This window comes from Cryptomeria japonica, chromosome 4, assembly GCF_030272615.1.
Source record: "Cryptomeria japonica chromosome 4, Sugi_1.0, whole genome shotgun sequence".
In the NCBI taxonomy this organism is placed as follows: Eukaryota; Viridiplantae; Streptophyta; class Pinopsida; order Cupressales; family Cupressaceae; genus Cryptomeria; species Cryptomeria japonica.
The window spans coordinates 711,692,032-711,719,912 of NC_081408.1; the positions used below are offsets into that span (position 1 = coordinate 711,692,032).

Here is a 27,881-nt window from a genome sequence, read left to right on the forward strand (position 1 = left end):
TAATGATTCTAAAGATATGTATGAGCTTGTTGAGATTAATCATGAATTATCTTCACATTTTTCAAAAGCAAAAATCCTAGCTCCTAGTGACAAACAAAGTGATTCATTATTAGAGAATTGTCCTTGTTTGGAACTTGTAGTAGCTCCATTTTTCATGCTTGAAGTGGCTCCTCTTGGAATTTTTTCTACCATCCCTAAATATTTTTCAGTGAGATTGGGAGGTGGATGATTTTCTTGACTAGAGCTTCATTCATGTCATAGAATCTCTTTTGTGTGTTTGCTTATTTGTGATGTGCTTCCCCCATGATGTGTTGCTTGACATATTTTTATTTTATGTTAGGTTTCATTGGATGACCATTGTTACTCCATTGGTGCAAGGTAATAAAGAGGTTGAATCTATTATGATATTCTTCTATTTGTATCTCATTTTTTCTATGGGTTGTTCTCTTCTATTGTCTACTTAAGGACAATGAAAAGTGTTGAGATCTCTTTTTGGTCTCTTTCATGTTGACTTAATAGAAACTTGTGCTCTTATTCCATTGCATTTGTAGTTCCAAAACCTTTGGGGGATGAGGTCAATTCAATATAAATATTATTGATATACATTATTTATCATAAGAGCATATTGACCCCAAAGTTAGTGGATCCCTTGTGTTTTTTCTTATATATTTTGTGACCATTATCCTTTGATTTGTCCTTTCTTGGGGGCATCTCATTGTTGTAACATGATTGTCTTTTTTGATGCATGCTACCTTACAACAATTTCTTCTAATAAGGTGTTCACATTTGCATTAACATGGGGTCATATACTCCACTCAATGTTACACTTTATGCACACACCATGACATGTTTTTGATTCTCAGGTTACTGTGCAAACTGAGCCTTTTGCTTTGTAATTTGGTAATTTTGTTTTTCACGACTCATTATAAATAAATATTACTAGGCCAGTGCAGTCATGCTCTCTCTTTCTTTCCTTTTCATGTGTTGTCCCTTTTATCTTGATACTAGATTAGTAAGATCCTAGAGTCTCTAGGGGCTTGGTGTGTCTTGTCTCTTTGATATGTTGGTGAAATTTTTTCGATGCAACTTTGTACTTTACTGTGAGTATTCTTAGTCTCATAATCCCACTACAATGGGGGATGAATGTAGCATTATAAATTGTATCCATATACATTTTCATCCTCACCTAGACCTCAATTTTGTGCTTCAGTGTACGATGCCCAATATTTATTTTGATTATTTTCACACTGCCTCACAACCTCACATTTTCATCACCTTCACAATCTTCCCCTCATGTTGGATTATTGATTCTTAGGACTAGGGCTTTGAGAACCTTGGTCCTAGCTTAGGACAAGGGTATTGGGTGCCCTAGTCCTCCTAATCAAGACCCATTTTGGGTCCCCACAATCTTCACTTCAAGAGAGTAGGAAATTTGATCCTGTGTCAACCTACTCTAGAAATTCAACTAATTTTTAGGTAGTCAAGTATAAAAGGAGGTCTACCCCTCTCATTTGAAATCCACTCATATCAAACTAGAAATGAGATCTCAATTAAACTCTAACAAATTCAAGTGAGAAAGAAATCAATCAATCATCAAGTATTCAAACAGAATTTAGGTCAAGTTTGTGCAATCAAGATGTCATCCATGATTAATCATCTTTGAAGGAATTTTACAAAGACATCCTAATACCATTACATGAGGATCAAACACAACTTCATCAAGGTATATTTCATTTTATCAACACTATTGTTTCAAATTTGGCCTTTCACTCAAAAGGAAAGCACTTTGTAGCAATTTTTATTTCAATTCATATTTCAATTTAAATGTTAATTCTGAAATTTGGTTTTGACTTAAGGCAAACTCCTATCCCCAACATCTTTCTCTTCTTTTTTTTTTTCTCTGTGTGTAGGAATAGGTGTAGGAGTTGTACTTGTGAATTCGGGTAGATTCAACAACGACAAATAGGTTTAGCTTTCGAGGAAGGAAAATCTTGAGGACCAGGTCGCATCTATACTACTTGGTCCTTAAATAATTAGGGAAAACTTCTAGGAACAAGATCTAAACATATTCTTTTACCCAAATCTTAGTTTGTGACTCCATGGGATATTTGTAGCTATTTATTTTTTACAATTGACTTCAATTACTCATAATTTTACCCTAATTTCACCACTATTATCCAATTTTCAACTAAGAAAGAGGATTACTACCCACAACCAATGATTCCAATCATGATTTCAACCCTTTCCTTATTTGGATTGTTCTCCTTTTTCAATTTATTGGGTTTATTTGGCTAATTTAGTGGTTTTATTATCTTAAACCCCAATTCCTAATTTTCCACCCTATACAATTGTAATCAAATTAAGTTGAACATACAAACTGGTCTCTTATCATTTGATTTAGATGTTCAAGAAAATTTTGAAGACGTGGATATCCAAGTTATTAGAGATAACTTGAGGACAAGGATTAAGGAGCTCTTTGACATATAAACATTTTATTTTAAGTACATGAGAAAGATAAGTACCATTGATGTTTCTTTAGTTCAATGTATAAGTCATCTTTCTACTTACCAAATCAGGTTGAATGTGTGTGGCAATTGGATATTATGGATATTAAGGATTGATAATGTGGTTACATAAGATAAGACCAATTATTGAAATGTTTCAAATACAAGGCTAAGAATGCTACTCAAATACCCTAGTTTTTACTAAAGGAAAAAGGTCAACATCTATGAAGAAGTTGTGCCAATGTGACATAAATTTTAATTCAATTTATTGTTATTCAAAAGCCTTTAATAGTTAGTGAAGTATTAACTTAAATTTAAAGAATTCTTTTGTCTTTCTTGGAACAATTATTTTAAATAACTAGTTATACACTTGATGTGATAAATATGTTAAAGATGAATTGAATTTACTATTTTTTAGTATAGTGAATTATAGAAATGAAAGAAAATTTTGTAAGTAGTTATTAAAGATAGATTTATTTTCATATGAGATGATTGTATGTTTGCAAACTCTATAATTTCTAGGTAGTCAAACAAAGGAATCTTTGGAGTCAATGTTTTTTTAATGATTCTATGTTATCATACATGTGTGTATGATAACTATTTTGATTGTATTTTATTCTCATGTTGATTCCTATCTAATTTTTCTTTGAATTTGCGAGGTTAATTTTAAGATAATAAATTATCTTGTGTGCTAATTATTGTTTTGAAAATACACCTCTAATTTACCATACACGTGTACTTGGAATCACTAGAAATAACCATATCTGAATTATTATTGAGTCATCTATTTTTTCTTTTCAAAAACTTTATTCTATTTCATTAGAGTCTTGCCTCTTTCTAGTTAAAATAATATTCTTTAAAAATCTAAATTTCATCATATGAGGGAGTTGTACCATTAAAATTCAAAGGAAAGATATTCTAAACATGAAATAGCTTGTCCAACTATTGGTATGAATGTCATCCAAAAGGAGTATTATAGAGTTTATCATTTATAAAGTTTGATAATGATAAATTTGTTAACCAACAACTTGATAGAATAGTTGATATGCCATATTAGTATAAAAATATTAGAACTTCATACTTTGATTATTAACTACACATGTATTTCTCACAATTAATGTAGGACTATGTTATATTTATATTTAAGTAATATATTTTATGTCAAATATGGACAACTAGTATGAATATAAATTAAATTATTTAACAATATTGATAGATGGTTATGTGAAATTGAACAATGTATCAAACATTTTAAGAAAATATTTTTTATTTATTATGTATTTAAATATTCAATATCAATATCTTCCATTATAATTTCAATGTATAAATAATTAATTTATAAATGTGTATTATTTATATATGCATTTTGGCTTTGAGTATTACTAATGAAGCTCCAACATTATAAATTTCTATTACAGTTGTAGGGCCCTAGACAATGATTGACCCTCCAACCCTACCTTCAAAGTTTTTGAAATATTATTTTTCAAATGTGATTTATCATTCCTTTAGGTTTACATGTAATTGTAGACACAGTTTAAGATATCCTAATCAAATCTGAAATTTGATAGTTAATCTTATCTTTCAAGCAAATATATTATGACAATTGTCTATTCCAATGTGCCTATAAAATATTAAAACATATCTTAATGAAAATAAAATTACATAAGAGATGGATTAATGTGAACCATTACAGATGAAATATGAGACAATAAATTTGACTAAAAGACTACACTATTGAATCGTAATAGAAATATCATAATTTAAAATGCTGTCGAAAATAACTCTTATGTATCTATATATTTTGACAACCTATCTGAAATCTTTCTTTTATGTAATAAAAACATAAAATCTTTATAAAAGTTAATTATATTTTATAATAAAATGAATAAACAACCATACAACCACAAAACCAAATTTAGAGTCGGATTCTGATATACCAAAGCTCACCTTGTCATACACAACACCAATATATTTGTTTAGACAACCTTTTGTAGAATTTTGCAGCTAATCCTGCAAAATAGAGAAAAGATCTAGCTGGAAAATAAAAGCAAAACTTGCAGAGAAAATCAGAAGAACAAATGAAAGCAATTAAACCATTTGCATTATCATATTAAAACTTGAATGAATTACAATTAATTTATAGATCACAGGAGCAGAAATTATGCATGAGATGCATGGAATTTCTGGAGATCAACAACTGTTTGCATGAAACAAAACTGGAAGAGAAGAGGGAGTTAAAACAAGAACTCCTTGGTTCGCTTAAACATAAGCAACAATGCAAATCACAATCACTGTAAATCACGAGGAAGACTGCATGTTAAGTTGCGCTAACACCCCCCCTTAAGACTAACTAAGGAGAGATATGGGTCTTGGCAACAAAGCCTGATTAAGAACCCAATTACAAAGAAGAAAGGAGAAAACTCAATTGAGAGAAACTCCTAACCATTTATTCAAACTAAAGAAGAAAGATGTAAATTGCAAACGAATCGACACTGCAGATTCATAGAAACCACTGTATGAGTACCTCTGGGATACTTTGAAAATGCAGTTGTACATATTGTGCATTGCTCAAATGGATGAATAGACAGGTACACAGTCTTTGAATACAAAAACTGATCATCTAAAGATAGGAAGATATGAATCTGCAGAAATGAGCTCCAAGCTGAAGAACTGCAAAGATGACCTCCGGTTGGGATGATGCCATTGTATATCCATTGCTCAATAATGTCCCACTAGAAAGAAACTCTGGAAGCACTCGAAGATGCGACTCTGGAATCTCATGTAGTTAGGAATCCTGCTAGAAAGAATCTCTAGGAGAAAACAAAGTTGCAACATTGGAATCTCATGTAGACAGGAATTTAGAACAAAAGAACATTATTGGCTATCAATTGGAGGAAGAGTGCATAGCAACTTTAATTTTCTATTTATTTAGAAAACTTATTAAAAGAAACCTATGCTAAATGCATTAAGCAAAACCCCATAGAACCTTTCTAAAAGTTCAATTTTTATAAAGCCCCAAATTTTTCCAGATCTTTATCAGGTTGTGCTTGCAAAGCACATACAATTTTCAAGAATCAAGATAGGAAAAAAAACAAGAAGCATGCAAAAATGAGGGGAAGAATATGCATGCATTTAGAAATAGAGATCTACATCAACTTCCATGGTAATGCTAATCTTCAGAAATCTACCTGCAAATAATCGTTAATGCTTCTTCTTCCTAGCAACCTCGCTCTGATACCATGTAAAATTTTGCAGCTATAGCTGCATAGCACAAGATAGATCTAGCTAAGAAAAAAAGACAAACTTGCAGATCCAATGCATAGAAGATAAAACATAGTAGCTAAGAAAGGAATTGTATTAGTTCATTGTCATATTAAAACTTGAATGAATTACAATTAATTTATAGATCATAGGAGCAGAAATTATGCATGAGATGCATGGAATTTCTGGAGATCAACAACTGTTTGCATGAAACAAAATGGAAGAGAAGAGGGAGTTAAAAACAAGAACTCCTTGGTTAGCTTAAATATAAGCAACAATGCAAATCACAATCACTGTAAATCACAGGGAAGACTGCATGTTAAGTTGTGCTAACACCTTTTACTGCTTGTTCTTATTAACAAATATTATTTTGTTGTTGCCATTAAAATACGTAAAATAGAAGCTTAATTTTTGATGGAACTCTTATTTGTATGTTCTTATAAGCAACACTTTGACATAATTATCATGAGGCAAAGTTCCCAAATGCTTTAGAAATTGACGTCCAAATAACTATCTTTTGACAAACATTTTAACTCAATCATGAGCATTTCCTATATTTGAAGTCATTTCCAAGAGAAAAGGTGTCTTTCCATATATATCCAGTATCTTTTTCTAAGGATATACTTTAGATTATTTCAAGGAAAAAGAATATCCTGCATCTTCTTTTCTTTTCATAGAGAATTCCATACATTTCATTAGAAACTTAGTTTGGCCCGTCGCCATCTAGCATAGTGAATGCAATCAAAACAATAAACTACCATTATCTTATTCAAGTAGAATTAAGTTGTGTAGTTCTAAACGTTGGCTTATATTATAATAGTAATGGGTTATACAAATTTTTCTAAATGGTCATAACAATGGGGCATCAAGATTTATTAATATGTCATTTATTTACGTATTTTTGTTATTCAAGCATATTTAATCATGGTGTTTTCTTCATTTACAAAATATTTAGCAAGTGTTGTATCTTATGAATCATTTATTTTGAACCCTTGATCTTGGAGGAAACTCCATAGTTGAATGCACTTAAGTTAAAGTGGTATTGTGATAGGTGACCTTTTGAAAAATCTCAATGATTCACCCCTAGTAGTATTCCCTAGATGCAATAAGTATTAAATGGACCATTTGGGCTTAGAAGACATAACTTCATATGAACCATACTCATGTAATATAGGTTGATGAGTTTCAATCAAACCGTGCACAACTAAATATTCACAAATAAAGTTAAGTTATTCCAAAAATCATCTCCTACTAGTCAATAATTCAATAATCACATTCAATGTGTAATGGGCATGCTAGTAGAGGTTCATGAGTTTAAGTATTCTTTACATATTTTGAAATATACAAATAAACATAAACAATTCTTTTAAGAAGAGTGCCTTCTTTAAATGTAACAAAAGAATCTATTTAAACCATATGGATCTTCAAATATGTACATTACACAAAGTTAAAAATAATGATATAGTATGCGAGAATGGTCTTGAGTTTTTTGAGTGATGTTAAATATCAAAGGTCATCTTCCTTCATCTTGCAATGATAAAATGTATAATATTTAGTCTAAGATAGGCTAATACATGGTATCGGAGCCAAGTCTTGGCTAGGAACCCCAAGCACACGAGAGGTGTGGCTTAAGGGGAGGTGTTGGTGTTGGAAATAAGCCACACCCAGACCGACGATGGAATGGTCCAAGAGGGGCCAATAGCTCAGTGGTAGAGCACTCCAGCAACGTATGGAAGGTCCTAGATTCGAGTCCTAGCTGGTCCATGTCTCTACATGGTATTAGAGCTAGGTCCAGGCTAGGAGCCCCAAGCACACGAGAGGTGTGGCTTAAGGGGGGGTGTTGGTGTTGGAAATAAGCCACACTTGGACTGACAATGGATTGGTCCAAGAGGGGCTAGTAGCTCAGTGGTAGAGCACTCCAGCAGCATATGGAAGGTCCTAGGTTCGAGTCCTAGTTGATCCATGTCTTAACATGGTATCAGAGCCAGGTCTAGGCTAGGAGCCCCAAGAACATGAGAGGTGTGGCTTAAGGGGGGTGTTGGTGTTGGAAATAAGCCACACCCGAACCGATGATGGACTGGTCCAAGAGGGGCTAGTAGCTCAGTGGTAGAGCACTCCAATAGCGATGGAAGGTCCTAGGTTTAAGTCCTATTTGGTCCATATCTCAACATGGTATCAGAGCCAAGTCCAGGCTAGGAGCCCCAAGCACACAAGAAGTGTGGCTTAAGGGGAGTATTGGTGTTGGAAATAAGCCAGACCCGGACCGATGATGGACTAGTCTAAGAGGGGCCAGTAGTTTAGTGGTAGATCACTCCAGTAGTGTATGGAAGGTCCTAGGTTTGAGTCCTAGCTGGTCCATGTTTCAACAAATGCAATCTATAAAACGTAATAAAAATAGATTAATTTGGAGTTGTATTGATAACCTCAAATGAAAATCTAAAAAATAAAGGTAACAAGCTAGAGTACTTATCTATAAAACTTATGTCATATAGAGGAAATATGATGATGCGCATAATTGATTTGCCTCAATCCTAAAATTTACTAGCCTCAAAATGATAATTGGTCCATAGTCTATGCAGACACAAAAAATACGGTTCAAACTTGAGTGCTACATTTTTTTTTATGAATATACCTTATTTTATGTGCATTAATATAAAGAAAATAGTATGATATTCATAAAAAAGGAGGGTGGTGGAAAGGAACACCCACAAGTCTAGTAAAAGGGTCAAACCTTGAAGCAACATTACAAAAAAAGCAGCCAAGTCCAAGAGAACATCCAATAACACTCATGAATCAACTCGTTTAAAGTGAGAGCATTGTCTTCTTCATTATCCTTTTCTTATTAGATTTTCCATCAAACCATATGAATTATCTAAGAGTCCTTTAGATTTTTTCAAAGTGATTAATACCAAATAGCTAAGATGAAGAGTAGTAAATGTTATGAGAAGAAATAATCTTTTAAGTAACTTTCCCTCTTCCAACTAAAGATAATATTTGAGTCTACCATTTCAAATGCTTTTTATCAATATTATGGAACATATATTCTCACATATACTTAAATAAAAGGTCAATGAAAAGGGGGATATCCAAATATTTATTGATAGTGTTAGGTCTCCCACCACGTATTCTTACCTTCTAGCCACTCTAGAGGAGAGTTATTCTAACTTAAAATAGTGGAATTAGTATCCAAAACCTTAGCACCAAAAGCACCATTCAAACTACTTAGTTTTTTTTAATCATATTTGCGAATGATATTCATTCATCTCCATAAAGAGTGCAATGTAATTAATAAATATGGATTAAGTATTTGGTTACTATATGGAATCTAAATTCCTTCATCAAAAGAATAAATTAAATTAGTTCTCGACACATAATGCAATGCATTAACAACTATCACAAATGGGGTAGGTATTATTGGAAACCCTTTCTATATATTTGAAGGGGAAAGGGGTTAGTCAAGTCCCCATCAACATCAATTTAAGTAGAAGAATATTTGAATAATTTTTTTATCTATTTATATATCATAGGAAGAAATCCAAAGGACTATAATATTTCTAGTGTAAAATACTACTCAACTATGTCAAAATATTTTTCAAATCCAATATAATAACAATCACATTGTGTGCATTATAACTATTCTAGTACATGCCCTTCTAAGTAGCGACTGGATTTTGGAATATATATCTCATCTTGAAATACCTATTTGATTCAAAAATGACATTTAAAAAAAAAATTGTTATTTTGAGAGAAAGAGTCTTAGCTAAAAATATTTAATAACATTATAGGCCTCCATTTTTTTAGTAGAATCTTGCTCCCTTCCTTCCAAATTAGCTTAATAATTCTCTATTAATCACTTTTCCTAGATACACTTTCTAAAAATATTCTTGATGGACCTCCATCAACTCATGTCCAATCCATTCTAAGTTAGGTTTATAAAATTTAATAGGAAGACCATCACTTCACTAATATTTTTTATCACAAGTCTTCGGACATGTAGTGTTGCGGTTAAAACACTCCATTGGTGAAGCGGCCACTAAGGTTTAAACCCCTGCTCGCAAGCCTTGTGTCTTCGCTGGGCCGTTGTGCTCATAGGTTTGAATAAGTGAAGTGTGGGGATGAGGTCCCCTGGTTGTGGCCTCACCAGTTCATAGCTTCGGGTCAAAAGAATTTTGTGTGGAGCCAGAGGGCGTTTCATGCCAACGTCGCCGGTCATGTTAAAAATTTTACCAGGCATTAGTTTTAGAAATATATATATATATATATATATATATATATATATATATATATATATATATATATATATATATATGGTGTGAATGATCTCATCCTTAGTAATGTCCCTATTGAGATTCAAAGCACCATACTCCTCAATCAACTTAGGAATGACCCTTTTATAGAATTTTATTGCTTGTTTTTTGTGATTATCATCCAAGATATAGAAAAATGTTTGATAAAATAAATGAAATTCCATCTTTTTGAAGGAACTATTATTAAAAATATTACCTTCAAAATCTATAGGACCAATTCTATTGGAGTTGTTGATTCAACCCCACAAAGCCCAACAATAACCTATAATAAAAACAATCAAGATACGTTTTATCAACAAATTGAGAATTGTATTGATAATTTTATTTTTTTACGATTACAATGAAAGAGTGAATCCTTATAGAAAGGATAATGCAACTCTAGATCTAGACCCTTGAGGAAGATTAAAAAGAGCTTGACAAGTGTGAATATTAAAATGAATGAGACAACATGTGTTAAACATAACTCATTCTAATGAAATATAAAAGGAAATGTTAGGTTTAACTTAAGTAAATAAAGTAATAAGAACCTAATTAGATATTAATTAGGTGATTATCCTAATTACTTTTACACAACCTCTTAAGATAAACTTATAAAGAAGCTAAAAAACATATGATGAATGCATGGATAGATGAATGGATGGGTCTCAGATGAAACACCCAATGAGGTACTAATGTACAAATAAATGAAATCTCTCATAATTGGAGAAAAGTAGAAAATCACATAGTGAAAAGTCCTCTCCAAAAGAAAAAATAATAATAATAAGTGCACTGTGAGAGAAGGAAAGAAGGACTCAATATGAGCCCCCAAGGACTTATTCTATCACATAATTATAATGAATGTTTAGTACATAGGAGAAATAAAAAGAGAATATGAATTCCCCATGAAAAAGTAACTACTATGCCAATGCTAAAATCTTGAAGATAGTTCAAGATCCAGTTCATGCAAAAAACATTTCTCTCCTTAGGGAAAAACAAATCCATTGGAGATTGGAGAAGCCATTCACACAAAATAGAATAATAATGAATTAGGATTCAAATAGACTAAATTTCTCAAATTTTTCTTTGTCCACAAAGGATGATGTTGTCATTAACTAATTTGATACATGCCCAATCAATATACAATGGGGTAATCTAGGACTCTGCAATAATTGATGTAGAAAAAGATCCTTAGGTTATTAATGTGAGTTGAATGTTACTACTTATCAAATTGCCATTAGTTTTATATGCAAAGTCATTCTGTATACTCTAGTTGGTTACCACTACCAAAATATTTAGTCGGTATGAACAGCCTAGTCGATTACAGAAGGAAAACAGTCACAAAGCCCAATATACACCGAGCTATCTACCGAGTGTTATTTCATGTCTACTGAGCAATAAAGATAATACACCGAGTTGATATACACCGAGTGAAACGTGTTACTAGATTCATTAAACCTGGACACACATATGAAAATGTGTTACAAGATCGAGGCACACAAAACCGTTATCACATTGGAAATTGCACATACAGATTTTGTATAATTTTGAGGTCATCTAACCAATGAAATATTTTGCATGGTTATTTATTCAAGAAATCATGTTTGTAAGATTGAAGCAATGAATCAGATCACTGACATAAGAAGTCTACTTATACAGCATGAATTTAGGGTTAGAAAGAGATGTGAATGTGAGAAATATGTGTGCATGTGTATGAAGCAAGACTTATGTGATACATGAGAAATCACAGAGTATTATGATTGTTATAGAGACACAGAGATCACTGAGAAGGTTATCAGAGAATAGTCGAGGAATAGAGTAAACAGAAGGGTTTACCAAGTTACTTTATGAGTTACTGAGGTATGCTATAGGCAAGGTAATCTTATTTTGAGCACATAGAATCTACTACAGCATTTTAGATGTAAAGTTGGAGATATTTGTAAAGTCTTATTGTAATATTTTGAAGTTGTAAGAGAAACCTTTAACAGGGTAAAAGACTCTAATCAAGTCTATAAATTGTAAATCCTCTAACCAGGTGCAGCATATATATAGTGTTGTAAAATCCTTTAGCAAGGTAGATCTAACAAATCTTGTTACTCCTAACAGGGTAAGCTATCAGAAATAGCTAAATGTAGCTCTAACCGAGCACTCTTTATTATTGTAGTAGTGAAGTTGTGGGTGCCATCCCCACCGCAGTTTTTCTCTCTAACCAAGAGTTTCTGCGTGACCAAAATATATGTGTTATGGAGTGAATCATGTATGAATGTTATCTGTTGATTATAGTTTTGTTTTATGTTACTACACTATTCTATTTATGCATAACAGTAAGGTTATTACAAAAGAAAAGTTTTGGAGTACTGATTCACCCCTCCCCTCTCAGTACATTAGCTTTCCATAGTGGGCCTAACAATTGGTATCAGAACTTGAATCTTGGAAAAGGGTTTAATTGCCTAAAGAGAAAGATCTTATCAATGGAAGGCTATAAACAATCTCGGAGGATTGTGTATCTACAAGAAGAGCTGGATAATGCAAATCAAGTGATTGCAAACATGCAAAGGCAAATGCAAAAATCTCTGAAAGTAAGGAGAAGATTATCTGATGACTTGCAGGATTCTCAAGAGTTAGTGGAACAAATCGAGACATCATCTGACAATAGTATATCTGAAGAGACTGAAGAAATGATTGGAATGTTGAAAGAAAAGAACAAAGCATTGGCTGATCAACTAAAAGCAATGAAAAGGGAACATGAACATTTCAGCACACAGATGACTAAAAATCTAGATTCATTAAGGATAGCCGAGAATAAAGCAAGAGATCTACAAAGAGAGAAACGACAACTTGAAGTCTTAGTATCTGATAAGAATGATGAAATCATAAGGCTAACTAGTATTCAACAAAATCTAACAGATCAACTAGGTTATACACATCATGAAGCAAATATGAAAGATGATGAGAATCAAGCATTGAAACTTGAAGTATCAAGGTTGAGCAATGAACTTGAAACAGAGAAGAAATCCAAGGAAAAACTGAAGAAGAGTCATGAAGCGTCAAAGATGTTGGATGAGCAACTGAACACAAGATGACCCTACAAAGAAGGAGGACTCGGTTACAAAGGAAAAGAATCTACCGAGAAGGGAATCTGCACTACCAAGAGAGAAGAATCATCAAAACAAGCTGGAAAAAGGAATAATATCAAAAGGAAGAAGCCTATTTGCTACTACTGTGGAAATCAAGGTCATACTGCCAACATGTGTCAAATCAGAAAAGGTAAGCAACCGAATATCTTTAAGTCCAATGGATATTGTTATAATTGCAATAAATATGGTCACACATCTAATCAATGTAGGACAAAGTCTGTAAACAATTATCAGAAGGCAAAATTCAAAGGGTTTTGTAAAAACTGCAATAGATATGGACATAGTACCGAGAAGTGTTGGTTTAAGCAAAAGAACCACATGTGGTCTGCACACCGAGCAAATACTAGAGGTTACCAAACTCACACAGATCCTTACCGACAATATTCTGCAGTACCATGGGATTACAATACAAGGATATGGTGTGAATGTTGTGGAAGATATGGGCATATAAGTGCCAACTGCTTTATAAGGTTTGGAATGAATAACCGAAGATCATGGAGAAATCTTGGTATGGCATGTTTTCATTGTCACAAAGTTGGAAAATTGGCTGGAGATTGCAGAGATCAACCTAGAAAAGACACTGAGGAAATAAAAGAGAAATTAAAGATGATTTGGAGAAAGAAAGAAATTGTGTCAAATAAAGAAAGCACCTTACCTACCGAGTTAGGTGCTCCCACTCCAAATTAATCGGTAAAGGTATGAAGGGACTACATTCTCACAAGGTTAAATCTTAAATAGTTCCTATTTTAGTATGTACTGAATTCAAAATCTGCATAGTAAGATGTAGTAGTAAGTTTGAAATTCTATCAAAGTCTTTTGGAGCACTTTACAGGAAAACTGTTAAGTCGATGAATTCAGGAAGCCTGTCAAGTCAGTACATGAAGGAAATCTGGTTACTAGGTTAAAGCGCAAAAAAAAGGGAAAGAAAGTTAAGTGAACCGAGTGCATTTAAAGTCTTCGACCTAACTTGCACAGAGCTCAATAAGGTATTTTTGAGTACTTAAAAGGTTTTTCGCGGTCATTTTCATTCACCAAGTTTTCGAGAAGCAGAGCAGAGTGAATCAAGGCGATCAAACCATCTTCAAAGCAAAATCTAAGGTATTTACATCGAATCTCATCGCATTGCTAAGCTGGTTTACTGAACTCATTAAGTTGTTATTATCTGCTGAGTGTGAAGCATCTGCCATTTGTTTAGTTCTCAAACCCTAAGGTTCCTGTGTAAATTTTTATCTGAAATCAAAATGGCATCTAAGATCTAAGACCCCATTATTGTCACAAATGTAGAAAAGCCCTCACTAAAATACTCTATGACTCCCAAAATTGCATCTGAACCGGATGACAAAACTGCTTTCTCACTCATCTCGGATCGAGTCTTGTTAGTCGAGGATGTGAAATTCTTCACAAAATGTCGTGTTGAAGAACTCGGTCATCTTGAGATCAAGGATGCATATGATGAATTGTGCACAGATGGTAAAATGGATAGCAAGTATGAGCATATCAAAATCAAGGGATTGACTAATGCCCTAACCTATCCCTGTGTGTTCAAACCCTAGTGGGTCAAGTTTGTACTAAGCCAAGTGCATGATGGTTTCATGTGGCTACAAAAGCAACCGTTTAAGATCACTAAAGAAATCATTCATCTGATCACCGATTACCCTATCTATGATCATGCCCGAGCACAGAAAATGATATCACAGAAGGAATTGATCAGTTTGACTGGAGTTGAATCAGATTACAGAGGTCTGAAGTTGAACAATGTTACTGATCCTAAACTCAAAATTTTCCATTAGAGTAATTGGTTACTATTTCTTCCAATCGGCAAGGGAAAACAGTGTACCCTGTGCAGCAGTGGACTTAGCATACAAAATTGTTAAGAAAGGCATGAAAGTTGACTTGTGTGAAGTATTGCTGAAGAACTTGTTTGAAAATCTAAACACAATCAGGAAGCTGAAGAAGAACAACACGGAAAACACTCTAAAATTTGGATCACTACTTGTGTGTATGTTTTTCTACTTTGAGAAGTTTTTTCCAACAGTCGGTAAAGTTGTCTAGGAACTACACTGCCCAATCACCCATCAGATCAATGACTTCATCAAGAAGTTAGGTGATAACTTTAATGATATAATGGATGATTACTTCAGCAAGTTCCAAGGGAAAATGTATAACAGGTACCGGATTCCACCATAGCTGGTAGAAAAATACAAAGATGAAATATGTTTTGAGGTCAACACCAATTACTGTTATGTGAATGTTGTGGAACCGAGGACTCAATCTTTGTCACCTATGGGTTATGAGATTGATTTTGATATCACACAACAGCAAATTGATACCCATCTATCATTGCCAAGGCATACTACCGAGCTGAGGTATGGAACCTATGAAGAAAGGAAAGAAAAAGTAAAAATGAGCATTGTAGTACCTAAGGCTACACGAAAAGCTACAAAGATGATTAAGGCATTAACTGAGAAATTTGGAGAAGAGTCTTCCTCCACACCTGTCAAAGGAGTTCTAGCCATCACCGAAGAGGAGACAGAAGCCCAAGAAGCAGCCATAACACTTAGCACCGAATTGCCTAAGGGAAAAGTGTTGAGGAGAAAGAAACAGGACATGTCAATGGCTCTACTGACCCCTCCAACAAAGAGACCTAACACAAGGGCATCTGCTGCATCACCAAGTAAGAAACAAAAGACTGTTGTCATTCCTAAGGTAACTAGAACTTACAAGAAATCTACTCGGAGACTCATTTTGCCGAAAGAGTCGAGTGATACCGAATCTGAAGATGCAAATAAATTTCAGATTGTGAAAAGCAAGAAGGTAGATGTACATAGTGTAAAAAAAATTTGTACTAATCTAAAGGAATATGGTGGATTTGGTGGATTCAGATTTGTCAAATATGAATCCAGATCAGCTGATGAAAAGAGACAAATTGAAGAAGCTATCATTTGCACACTTCTCAAATTCTTAGTGGTACCATTAGAAGTATGTAATTTTATTCCTAAGGAATTATATGCACATATTGAAACCAGATGGCAATATGCCCTAGACTCGGAGAAACAAATCAGAGAAAGAAGTTTGGTGCATCTCTTTCCTGATATGTCAGTTGATGAAATAAAATAACATCTGTCAAACAGCCAAACTCAATTTCCAGTAAAACAAAAGGCCTTGAAATTGATGAATGGCTTGTATATAGAAGTGGAGAAGGAAATAAAAGAGCAATGGAAGACCATCTTTCAAAGAAAGAATGCTAGTGAACAATCTATAGTGGAAATAGTCTATGTCACCGACCAAGAGCCTGATGTCACCGAGCAAGACCCTGTTGTCACCATTCAAATAGATGAAGATATCATAGATGCAGAGGCACCTGAACAAGAAATGATAGAAGGCAATGCTTATGCAAAACTTGTCTCTAGTGAATCTATTTTGGAACAAGTTCAACCTTACCCACCGATCAATCAACCTGCTACAACCGAAGCTCCTTAGGCTACAGGTGAAGGCACCGAAGGTCAAAAGTCTATAGCAGAAGGTACTTCACAAGAACAAACCTCTCAAGCACCTTCTAGCACAGAAACTATTACAGCTAAGACACCAAGCACCGAGACACCGAAGGACACTACCGAGGCCAAAAAAACTGACAAAAGTGTTGTCTCTACCGAGCAGCCTACCGAGGGTCCTCAAGCCTCTCAAGCTATTGTAGTGGTTCACCTGGTGAAAGGTAAAGAAAAGAAGTTGAAAAAGCATAGTTTCAAAATTGATTTATCAAAACCGATAGTGTTGCCCAATGTAGACATCTCCAAATTGAAAGGGCAAGCACTCAATGAATTTGGTGAACTGTGCAAAGCAAAGGCTAAACAAGAGAAGCAACTGGCCATACAGAGGAAGAATAAAGTACTTCAGAAGGTAAAGACCTTACTATCAGATATGCTACCTTTAGCTACAGTATCAACCGATGCAGCCATCCACATTCAATTGGATGAACTCCTGAATCAGATTGAGACATCTAGAGTAGATGCATCCGAATACTTGAGCAAACTAAAAGACAAGGAGCTATCTGCTAAAATGATAGAGGAAGTACAAAGATCAATTGCTATCGGCAAGGTAAAACTTGTCAAATTTATTGCTGAGTTGTCCCCTCAACTCAAGCACATTCTTTCATTATTTCAGAAACTCTACACATTTTCTTTATTTCTTAAAGATATTAAGAATAAAATAGAAGCAATTGAGAAAGAGATCACCGATCTCTCAAATAAGTTGACCCCCAAGCCCAATTCAGTTTAGAATTTTTATACTAAGCTACAACAGCTCATGGCTCAACAATTGGAATTGAGGAATGAAGAACACAAGATCAGGATGGACATAATGACACTTCAAACATTATTCCTTCCTCATCTTTCATCCGTTCAAGAACAACTAAACCGAGCCACTTCTCTCTCTACTACACAAGAAGGAAGCACTTTAGATGGCTTAATTTCATTATTGGCTGATATTAATGCACAGAATTCTTTAATGGATAGTGTCAAGGATGCACTTTCTATCACTCTCACCGAAGCCAAGACAAAGTACAAATCCATTTTTGATCAATTGCCACCTCCCAATGGTAACTAAATTTTGATGTTTGTCAAAAAGGGGGAGTATATTAGAGTATATCATCAAGAGTGTATAGTATTCAAAGTATCAAACAATCGGAGTGTAGTATACAGGGGGAGTATATCGAGCAGAGAATGAGTAGAATATGCAAAGTATCCAAGAGCAGTGAACCAAGCAATGAACAGAGGAAAGAACAGTGATTACAGAGTTGTGTACAACATATTGATAAGGGGAGTATATCTGATTATACTATTTCAATGACTAATGTATATAATGCATGTTTAGTCAAATTTTGTAAAGTATACAGATTTTTGAGTAATGACTTTGCAAGTAGTTTTGTCAAACATCTCAACTAATGTCAAAGGGGAGATTGTTACTACTTATCAAATTGCCATTAGTTTTATATGCAAAGTCATTCTATATACTCTAGTCGGTTACCACTACCGAAATATTTAGTCGGTATGAACAGCCTAGTCAGTTACAAAAGGAAAATAGTCACAAAGCCCAGTATACACCCAGCTGTCTACCGAGTGTTATTTCATGTCTACCAAGCAGTAAAGATAATACACCGAGTTGATATACACCGAGTGAAACGTGTTACCAGATTCATTGAACCTGGACACACATATGAAAACGTGTTACAAGATCGAAGCACACAGAACCATTATCACATTGGAAATTGCACATACAAATTTTGTATAATTTTGAGGTCATCTAACCAATGAAATATTTTGCATGGTTATTTATTCGAGATATCATGTTTGTAAGATCGAAGCAATGAATCAGATCACCGACATAAGAAGTCTACTTATACAACATGAATTTAGGGTTAGAAAGAGATGTGAATGTGAGAAATGTGTGCGCATATGTGTATGAAGCAAGACTTATGTGATACATGAGAAATCACAGAGTATTATGACTGTTACAAAGACACAAAGGTCACCGAGAAGGTTATCAGAGAATAGTCGAGGAACAGAGTAAACAGAAGGGTTTACCGAGTTACTTTATGAGTTACTGAGGTATGCTATAGGCAAGGTAATCTTATTTTGAGCACATAGAATCTACTACAGCATTTCAGATGTAAAGTTACAGATATTTGTAAAGTCTTATTGTAATATTTTGAAGTTGTAAGAGAAACCTTTAACAGGGTAAAAGACTCTAATCAAGTCTATAAATTGTAAATCCTCTAACCAGGTGCAGCATATATATAGTGTTGTAAAATCCTTTAGCAAGGTAGATCTAATAGATCTTGTTACTCCTAATAGGGTAAGCTATCAGAAATAGCTAAATGTAGCTCTAACCGAGCACTCTTTATTATTGTAGTAGTGAAGTTGTGGGTGCCATCCCCACTGCAGTTTTTCTCTCTAACCAAGAGTTTCTGCATGACCAAAATATATGTGTTATGGAGTGAATCATGTATGATAGTTATCTGTTGATTATAGTTTTGTTTTATGTTACTGCACTATTCTATTTATGCATAACAGTAAGGTTATTACAAAAGAAAAGTTTTGGAGTACTGATTCACCCCTCCCCTCTCAGTACATTAGCTTTCCATATTGGGCCTAACAGAAAACACTAATAAGGCTATTGATGAAGAGGATATGAATGAATTTCCTTGAGATAATCCTCTGAATTTGCAATATGAGGCTCCATAAACAAGTATGATAAGAGATAAGATATTAATCCCATGTATCTATGTTTTGAAAATGAATGTCCTGTTGTACTATATCAATGGTGGCCATGCACATACCAAAGCCAAGATGGTTAGGAATAATAGAATACATATATTGAGATGGATATTGATGAGACCATAAATTGTCTCATGTTTAACCAAATAAAAATATGTATATCTTCTTAATGCATTAGCGTTAAAGTGTATTTGAGTAATGATTGAAAATCCTTTATCTTATTTAAGATAGAATGTCAAGTAGATTTTTGGTTTATTTTTAATAATAAATGTAATTAAAATTTATTCTAATATTTATCCTTGAGTGCATGTAAGATGTTATAATGTAAGTGAATACATTATTGAATAAACTTGTGTTAGTAGAGAGATCTTGAGACACTTGAAGTAGAGAGCTCTAAATACTAACAATATAGATGTCCAGACAACTTTAGAACAATTTGAAGACAATATGAGAAGATGTAAAAGACTCTTTTGGAATTACAACACACTCCAATATTATTTCAATTTCATTGAGCATCAACCATTCCTAAATTTATGGGCAAAGTATCTATTTCATGCAAGCTCTAGAGATCTCTTGCACACCACATTATCTTTCTCAACCAAGGATAACTCAAGTTACTACAACACTCAAATGCCATTGTATGATAATATCATATTTTTTGTGATGATGAACAATAATTTCGTCAAGTGAACTAAAGAATATTTCCTTCATTCACTTTGATCACTTGAAGACTTCCTTAAAGATAGTTGTAAAGAAAAAGTCAAAAACCCAGTCTTCGTAAAATAGATAGACAGAGCCAGATTGCCAAGATACACTAGCAATAATTTCCTCCTTCCTATGTTTCAATAGAACCAACACCCACAGAAGAGTCAACATTAGATCCTAATGTGGTTGAGAAAGGACAACCTCAAGAGGGCTCAACAAAGCATAATGTAGAAATGCCACTAGTAGTGAAAACTTTAGTTTTTGAGTAGGAAAATGAGAAGGCTCGTGAGTAGGATAAAAGTCAATTTACTAAAGGAGATAAAGGAGAAGAGATGTGAAATTAAGGAGAACATAGAGAAGACAAGGTAAATATAGACCAAAATTCCTCCAGAATGGTGCTCACAAAAGCTAAATTTAAATTAATATCTGCAAGCAAACAAGAGAGAAAAAGGAAAAAAGAGTTAGCTAAACTCTAAGCAGATTCCTCTTAACAACAACATATCCCTCCAACTCATAAAGATACACCTCCAAGAAGGACTAAATTTGAAATAACTAAAAAAGGTAGGACATTAGAGCAGTTAAGGATCAATTCATTGCTTTTGAAGGACCATCTACTAATGTTGGAACTTCTTATGATGACATTCAAATTTTTGGTGCTTAAGGACACTTGAGTGAAGATAAAAATAGTTAACTCAATTCTAATTTGGTAACTCCCATCAACACAACAGTTGCACATCCAGCATCACAATTAATTGTAGTTATAGAAATAGAAAATTTCTTTGCCTAGGCTATTAGGCTTTTGGTGGGATTTTAATCCCTAATTTTAAGGAGTCTTCCTATAAATGTAATCTTGAGACTCATTATCAAGGTATGAGAATTGATGGTTTGAGGTCCCATTTATGTTTGTAGTGCTCCTTATTTTTATTTATTTTGTACTTAATTATTTTAAAATGATATTTTTTGAGAAATTGTGAACCAAATGCTAGCAACTTGTTGGTTTCTTTTGATAAGATAAGGAAAATGAAGCTTGTGATTTCTTGTCTCATTGGATATCTCTTATGAATTTTGGTATTGTTTTCTCTCTTTTAAGTTTCTTAATCTAGAATTGATCAAAATTTTGTATCATAATTTCATTTTTTATAATTATTATATGCATGCATTATGGTGATTGAGGCTATATGATGAGCATATAAGAGGTGTAATCTATGTTTTAAAGTTTTGATCCTATTTCCACATTATAATTGATAATTTGTAACATGTCAAATTCTTTAAATACATAGTGCTTTCTAGGTTTCATTGATATTGATGATTTGAGATAACATGGATCGTTCATTTTCTTGTAGCCCTTTCCTATCCTTTTATTTTTCTTTTAAAAAAATTGTCTATGGAATAGGATAAAAAACCTATACCTCTTAGATTGAAAATTAGTAGGCCCCTTGTTTGATAGGCCATAGTGAACATATAGCTACCCAAAATTGTTGTGACCAAAAAAAATAAAAAATTCAAGGGATATTTTTTGAGAAATTGTGAACCAAAAGGCTCATCAACAAATTCCTTGTAAATTAATTTGGTATTAACAATTAATATTAGTTAATTTTTATCTTATAAAAGTAATTCTAGATTCTTTTCCAAGTATAGTTTACTTTACAAATAATAGTAACATATTTTTATTTCTTAGTTATAAAAATTTAAACAAGAAATTGAAACCAAATTAGTAGCATTTGGTATCAATGGTGTCTCTACTCACATTTATAAGGAAGGTCATCATGTTTGAGATACTGTATTTATGGCCTAACAAAGCTATTAGAAAAGATGTTTGTGGTACCATCACTTTAAATCACCGAATAGAGATAAGGGACATATTGATGATAATAAATCCAAGGGATGAGTAATGTTCCTTGAATTGATAATATAAAAAAAATTTAATTGAACACAATTTGCTAGTTCAAACTTAGAAAATATCTATGGAGGATTCAATAGACTATCACATAATTGTTATTATTATTTATAATTCATTTAATATTTAATCATGAGAGTGAAATTTTAGTTTCAAGGGTGACATTGTTTCAGGGCTAGGCATTAGCTTATTTTAGGAAAGAAGTAATAGTCACACTGATATTTACTTATGATTATTGCGTCTTTTCATGGGTAGCAAAATTGTAGAGAAAATGTTTGATAAAAAGGGACATGAAAAAGGGCTACAACACAATAGTTCGCATCAAACTTAGAGTAGAAAATAAAACTACATATTTTATGACTTGATCTCATTTGGAAGTAGGGAATATGGGTACTATGAGAAATGAAGGATGTTACTAGTACTTAGGTGTTCAAGGATGTGCCTTAGGATGTGTCTGAGAAAGATTATGATAAATTGAATAATAATGCAAGATTTAACCATTCAAGAGAGCTATCAATTAAGTGAAAAGAAGAAAACTCTAAGATAAATTTTACAATAAAACACATCCTAACTTCTTTGTATACTCGAAAGGAATCCTAGATAGATGTTCTTGACTTCACAAGGATTTAGGTCAAATTTTGAGGCAAGGATCAAGCTATTTATACATTTATATATGCTCCTAAAGATTGCAGCCTCAATCCACTTCCAGTATGAGAATGTAGCCTTTAGAGAGTGACTTGGGACCTAGGTTGTCTTTATGAATCTAAGTCTTTGGTTAGAGCATTCCCTATCCTGTATGGATATATGCCTACATTGTTTGTGCAGATGTCTATCCCAGATGGATAGAAGAACCTCTTTCTTCTATAGATAGATGCCTAACCCATGTGGTTGGATGTCTATCCCAGATGGACAAATGTCTATCTCATAGGGATACAAGTGCTTGAGTATGCAAATGAATGAACACACAATAAAGACCAAAATTGTGGTAATTTTTAGGATTATTGAAATGGGTCCTTACATAGATGGTGTTTGAATGATGATCATTGCTATTGCTAGCATTGTTAAAACCATTCTCTTTACCTAACTTTTCTTGCATCATAGAAGAATGATGGAGGGTGTCATTATCACTATAAAGTGATCCATAAGGATCCTAGAAGTTAATAACTAAATAAATAAATCAAAGTTTTTCTCAAATGTCAAATAAGAAAAATACTTGTAGATTCAACATATTTTAAAGTATGGATTTTGTTTAATTGATAGTTTTAAAATCATAGAAAAAAGTATAACCATCAACATGATTTACAACTATAATATGTTAAAATTTAGGAAAGTTTTGTCAGCAAAAAAAATCCTATGATTTTTTCCATGTCTTTCTACTAAGTAATCTCTTAAAAAATATATATCATGTTATCATTTTACAACCTTAAACATATCACTTATTCATGTCAGCTTCCTTAAATTTAAAAATAAAATAAACACATGTTAATATTTATGACTCTAAATTAAAGTCAATTAGATATTCAAGTGAATATCTTTTGTTCTCAATTAAAAAATTATTGATTGCTTCGGATATTGGTCCAACTTTGTGAACATAGTAAGAGGTATTTCTTGTTTCTATCTCTAAGTTTTGTTCTGTGCGTGTTATAAGAAATCAAGCAAGCATATGACAGTTCTATACATAGCATCTACGAGGCAGTGGCCTCGTTCATAATCTATGTTACCCATTGCTTGTAATTTGAAGCCAGTAGCATTGGCTTGTTTATAATCCTCTTTTATTATTTTTGCAATCCAGAATACATGTATATAGCATTGGTTGTAATGAGGGAGTTGCTCGCTTTTAGTAGAGTGTTGGTGTTGATGCAGGCTCTGTTATCGTTCCATAACAACAGATTAGGAATCTGGGTCTGAATTCTATATTACTCGTTGCTTGTAACGTCAATGCACGTTGGGATTTCATGTCTACCTCTGATCTTTTCTTTGTGGGTCTAGCATTTGCCTTTATTAGTATAGAAGTCATTTGCCTTTAGTAGTGGATAAGTAATTATCTAGTGTTGGTGTAAATTCTATTTTGAAAGATCAAGATGGATTGTAATGATATTAGTGAATCGCCTAAGAGATCACTTGTTCCAGAGAGAACAATTTCAGGGTCCTTTTTTATTAGCCGTCCCATGAAAAAGGCGAGCTCACATGATGGTGGTACAGTCCTTCCTTTTTCTTTTCCATTCCTTATATTAGGAGAAGACTATTGCATATTGATAACAAACTTCTCTTATATAGATGATGTTTTTGTTTTGTTTTGGGTGAACACAGGGTGTTGGAAAGTGGGGGACCTTGTGGCTAGCTTATCAAACGCTTGGAGTTATTTACGGAGATGTTGGAACTTCACCCCTCTATACCTTCTCTACTCTTAATATTGCAAGTCCAGATGAAGTCGATATTTTGGGATATCTGAGCATCATATACTGGTCATTAACACTCATCCTCATGAAGTATATCTTCATTGTTATGAGAGCAGATGACAATGGAGAAGGTAAGCAATATATTGTTGAACCCAATTTTACGATTCCTTCTTCCTTAAATCTTGAACAGATTGATCTTTTCTTTATGTTGGTATCCACCGAAACTATGATTCAACTTTTCTCTAAATACGGTTGTTATAATTCACGTCCCCTTTTATGCAGGAGGAACATTTGCTCTATATTCATTGTTATGTCGACATGTCAATATGCGGAAAATGGTGGCAAGCAATTCCAACAGATTCCTTCGGATTCTAATTTGACCCATTTTGGAAAACAAAATAATCTGAGAAATCTTAACTACAAGATAAAGGAACGGCTTGAGAAGAGTGCATTGGCACAGAGAACTCTGCTTATTGTTGTGATGATTGGCACCTGCATGGTGATTGGTGATGGGGCACTCACTCCTGCAATTTCAGGTCTGAAACGAAATATTTGTATTTTAATTACTTCTATTTCATATGTTTTTAATAGAATCGAGATGAGGTGATAGAGGATTCGTATGGCTTTCTTTTGTGACAGGTAGAACTCTAAGTTAAAAGACTCCTTCTACAGCTTTCAAAATTGTTAGCTAATTTTACTTATTCTTTTAAAATTTGAGCAGTGTTGTCTGCTATCGAAGGAATTCAAGCAGAGAACTCTACACTGACCAATGGTGAGAAAAACATACAAAAGTCACGTAGTTCCATGTCATAGAGCATCAGGGATCTTAGCATAATATGCTAATCCCAATATATCTGTATCTTAACTATGATATCATAGCTTGTATAGAGTGAATTAAGATATACAATACTGAATATTATACTTTATGCAGGTGTTGTTGTGGGCACGTCAGCTGAAATCCTTGCATTACTCTTTCTTGTTCAAAGATTTGGTACTGGTAAAGTGAGCTTTCTGTTCTCCCCTGTAGCACTTGTCTGGTTCGCTAGCAATTCCATTATTGGAGTAGGTAACGTTCTTAAATTCTACCCGGGAGTATTCAAGGCAGTCAACCCATACTACATAGTTCGTTTCTTTGAAAAAAATAGGCATCATGGATGGGTGTCGCTTGGAGGCAGAGTCTTAGCTCTAGCAGGTTTGTAAAAGATTTTCATCTACTAATACATACTGCAGAATATTTTTGGCTCAAAAAATCTTAGAACTTTCTTATATAGTTCATAGGATTACTAAGATAGCCTAAAAGAAGCTTCTCATGTCTATATTTGAGCCAGGTTCTGAGGGTATGTTTGCTGACATGGGCCACATCAATAAGGATTCCATCCAGGTTCAACTGACTTCTGAAGACTAGACTATTACGGTTTCAATCTCTTTTTTGATTTGCATTTTGATAACAAAATTGGGATTTTACATTGCAGATTGCTTTCTCTTTTCTGGTCTACCCTGCCCAGATTCTGACATACTCGGGGCAAGCAGCTTATTTGATCAAGCATAAGGAGGACGTAGAGTGTATTCTACAAATCATTACCAAAAAGCAAGGCAGTGTATTGGCCAATGTTTGTTGTTGCAACTTCAGCGGCCATAGTTGCCAGTCAATCAGTGATTTCGGCAACCTTCTCAATTATAAAACAATCTATGGCACTAGGTTGCTTCCCTCAAGTGAAGATTATATAAACATCAAAAGATAAGCCCGGTCGGATCTACTCTCCAGAGATTAACTACATGATAATGATTCTCTGCCTTGCAGTACTCTTAGGTTTTCGAGATGGTACTTCAATTGGAAATGCTTCCGGTAAGAATATCGAAGATCTATAACAAGGATTCTCAATTTGGATATAAACTTATGCATTTGATCATAGTTTTACATCATTTTTAAGGTCTTATCTTAGGGAGTAGCCATCACTTTTATGGTCTAATATTCTAGCTAAAAGAACATTTAACCATAGAGTTTCTTTCAAATTTATGCTTCCCACGCTGATTGTCTCATTTATGAAACCTTCAATAAGTTGATGCCCCAGAATATATATTACATGGTATAAGTTTTTTTTGGTACTTTCAATATAAATTTTTGTCTTCTGTGGTGCAGGTGTTGCTGTGATTATGGTAATGCTTATTACAACATGCTTGGTAACTCTGGTCATGCTTGTAGTTTGGAACTTACATATATCACTTATACTACTCTTCTTTATAGTCTTTTTCCTGATGGAAAGTATTTATCTGTCATCTCTATTGAACAAGGTACCCCAAGGTGGTTGGGTTCCCTTTCTAATTTCGGTATTCTTTCTGATCATAATGTTATCTTGGAGTTATGGGCAGAATAAGAAGTATAGATGTGCAATGGAGAAAAAGTTAAGTCCACGAGATATGAATGAAATGGTTGCTAATGTGGATTGTAGGGTCCCAGGAGTGTCTTTCTTGTGCAGTGACATCCTCTATGGTACGCCACCAATTTTCAGGCACTACGTGAATACTGTGGGTTCTCTTCATGAAATTTTTATTTTTCTTACAATAAGAATGGTTCCAGCCAAAAGTGTGCTGTTAGAAGAGAGATACCAAGTTCGTCCACTTGGACCAAAGGGTATATACAGATGCTTAGCTCAATATGGTTATATGGATGACCCGACCATGGAAGGAAATGAATTTATAAATCAGGGTATTGAAAGCATAAAAGAATACAACAGGACCACTACCAGAGAAGGGCAGTATAACTTAGGGGATCATAGCATGAATGGTTTGGGTGTTATTCTAAATGAGGGAAGAACGTTATTGACAGAAAATAACTTCTCCGCATGTGAGGAAGTGCAGCAGCTTGAATCGGCAAAGAATGTGGGGGCAATGTTTGTTTTAGGGAAAGCTACACTGAAAACCAGCAACAAGAGTAGTGCTTTTGAGAGATTCATGATTGATAATATCTATGATCTTCTTCAAAAGAATGGCAGATCAGCCATGTCTACCTTGGATGTACCACCTGCACGGCTCCTTCATGTTGGAATGGTGTATGAAATATAAGGTTGATTAGCACCCCATGAATAATAAGCTGAGGGGGGATGTTATTATGATATTGTTCTGTCGTCCTAGCTACTTAGGAGGCTGTGCAATCTTTTATCTATAATTTTTAAATTTAAGGTGCTAACTGTTTTTCATGTAAAATATTGTGGCTTTGTATCTTATAAATATTTTGCTAAAGTCAATATAAATCTAGGACAGGCAGGCTGTGTAATCTTTTATTTATAATTTTTAAATTTTAAGGTGTTAATTGTTTTTCATGTAAAATATTATGACTTTGTATCTTATAAATATTTTGCTAAAGTCAATTTAAATCTAGGGCTGGCCTCAAGCCTCTTGCTCCGATCCTAAAATACATTTATT

At 33.7% G+C, this 27,881-nt stretch overlaps 1 pseudogene; it reads left to right on the plus strand.

Moving 5' to 3' along the window:
- The first annotated feature begins 24,140 nt into the window (after positions 1-24,140).
- Positions 24,141-27,521, plus strand: LOC131036181 (potassium transporter 26-like; annotated as a pseudogene).
- The last annotated feature ends 360 nt before the right edge of the window (positions 27,522-27,881 follow it).